Below are 2,536 nucleotides of genomic sequence, written 5' to 3'. Positions count from 1 at the left end.
ACATAAGTGACATGAGAATCCTATAATTTTTACAACTGTATTATTGAAGTTTTACCAAATGAAGCTCAAGTAGCTGCTTTACATCAATGGGTTTCTTTATCCACGAGTTCCAACACATAATACTCCAAAATTTGAAGTATTAATAGGAGAATAATTTTAAAATATCTTGAGCAAATAAATGATATAATAACTAATTACATTTGTTTCTCATCATTATATAAAATAGGAATTCAAATTTATCACTAAGTGACCAAATTCCTCCTTTAGAAAGTCAAAAGACCAAGTTCAATGCACCTAGAAACCAATTGCAGAAAACAGGGGCTACATTTAGTGAATGTAAATTGATTTGAAACAACTTGATAGATGTTATTCAATGTTGATCCATCCTTCTAGTTAATCTTATCATCAGTATTCATCTTTCAACTGCTTCAGATTTGATCAAATCTTTCCCAAAATTCGAAATCTTGCCCAAAAATACGTTGATTGTCATGTGAATTTTCCCTGTAAAACTGTAAAATTGGGTCTCCAAGTTACCTTCATAACTTTCAACCTATATGACCTGTGTGAAAAGTGAAAGAGGTTATTGTATATGAATATATTTCTAAGATAAACCTCCTTCAGTTTGTCAAAATTCCCCTTCAGTTGTTCATAATTTGTTATGAAACAAGATGGCTAAAACAGGGTTTTGGGCAGTTAGAAAAATACGCTGAAATGATGAGAGTCTATCTCCCAATACCTGATACCTGTGTGAAAAGTGAGTTTTTTTTTTTGTATTTTGGAATCTTCGGAGAAAAAACATCCTCCAATTTCCCAAGATTCATCTATTTTTGGCCACAAAACATATTTCAAAAAGATGACTAAAACAACAAAACTCTAAAAGTTTACATAGTCACAGTACATTTGGGTGCCAAAATTTGGTGTTTTAAGGGGCCTGTTGATCTTTGATGTAGATTAATGGATGAATTGAAATATGGGACATGTTTATGAATCTTTGAAACTCTTTCTCCAATTGATACTCTTTGTCAAAACACCCCTTTAGGTTTTGCGCAGTCAAAAAAAAGTCATGGTCATTTTTTCCTGTAAAACTGTCTCCAAGTTACCTTCACAACTTTCAACCTATGACCTGTATGAAAAGTGAAATAGGTTATTGTAGAGGAATATAATATTGAGATAAACCTCCTTCAGTTTGTCAAAATTACCCTTCAGTTCTTTATAATCTTCTGTGCAAAAAGATGACTAAAACAAGACATTGCGCAGTCATAAAAATAGGTTGTGAAGATGTGAATGGATCTCTCACTCTGTAATACTTGTGTAAAGTTAAAGTATTTTATTTTACTTTAGCATCTTAGGAAAAAAAACCTCTTCCAGTTTCTCAATATTCATCTCTGGTTGATCATAAAACAATTTTCAAAAAGATGACTAAAACAGGGAATACTTTGTCTTTGCGCAGTCACCTCAAAAAAATTTAATGCATTTCATACATGGGGAGAAATCCAAATAAAACTGAGACATGGGTTTTGTAAAGAGCTACCTGTTTATTGTGAGGTGTTGGAGAAACCGAGAATTTTTTTTCCGAGGTGAGGCCAAGACGAGGGGGAAACTTTGCGCAGTTAGGGTTTATGCAATCGGCCACCATGAATGCTCAAAAATCTGGAATCGACCTTCTTTCTGTGTTGTAATGTGTTGCTTGACCTTTGCCTTAAGGAAATGAGGGATATGGAGTGAAATAGGGAAAGGAAATGATGGGGAAAATTATTTATAGAAGTGATTTATGGACAATGATGAGGGGAGATGGAATGAGTGGATGTGATGAGTGAAGTGAAAGGGGAGGGAAACCTTTGATGAAGGGATAGTACAGATGATTAGGTGTTTCTTCAGTAATTGTACCTTGAGATGACATCACATAATGATGACTAACCAAGATATCCAAAATTTAAATGTCATAAACAACCTTTTCATGGAAATAATTTCATAAATGAATCATTATTCACATCTCTCAAACCTAAATAATCAGGTACACCAACTCACCCTATAAAATTTCTAGGACCCTAACATGCACAAGTAATATATCGTTGGCAAAGGTACACTTCCATCCCATTCCTATAAATCCATCCTTTGCACAAATTCCATCCAAGGATTAAGAAGACATATAAAATTATGGTTGTTCACCCTTTGTTGTAGTCTTGGCCTTTTTGATATGATTCTTTAGTGAAATGGCTATAAGATCATCCCAATTGAAGATTGTCCCTTAAGTGGCACACAAATGTACCATATAAACCCATTTATCTTCAAAGAATTTAGCATTCTCTCATCCATAAATTCTACAACACATATCCATTAAGTATTGGGATACTCCCCTCAACATCTTGGTTTTGTATATACCTTCTGGCCTTTGTTGAAATTTATTGGGCCCTTGCCACCATGACTTGAGGATTTCTTTTGAGGACTCCTTGAAGTTAGTATACCATTTCGACTTCAGGAATTCCTATGGCTTGGGAAATTTGTAATACATTTGAATATTCATCACCTGATAAGA

General features: G+C 33.9%; 1 long non-coding RNA gene across 1 annotated transcript; it reads right to left on the bottom strand.

Moving 5' to 3' along the window:
* Positions 1-566: 566 nt before the first annotated feature.
* On the bottom strand, positions 567-1,805 carry LOC149250683 (uncharacterized). Its single transcript, XR_016265956.1, has 2 exons — positions 1,532-1,805; positions 567-1,116 (listed from the first exon to the last, which is right to left on the bottom strand). It is a non-coding gene; the product is annotated as an uncharacterized LOC149250683 (long non-coding RNA).
* Positions 1,806-2,536: the final 731 nt, after the last annotated feature.

This window comes from Pinus tabuliformis, chromosome 7 (assembly GCF_031772625.1).
Source record: "Pinus tabuliformis cultivar Carrire ecotype Pingquan chromosome 7, CPIR1, whole genome shotgun sequence".
Taxonomy (NCBI): domain Eukaryota; kingdom Viridiplantae; phylum Streptophyta; class Pinopsida; order Pinales; family Pinaceae; genus Pinus; species Pinus tabuliformis.
The sequence above is the reverse complement of the archived record's forward strand: the minus strand, read 5'-3'. Positions and strand labels throughout refer to the sequence as shown.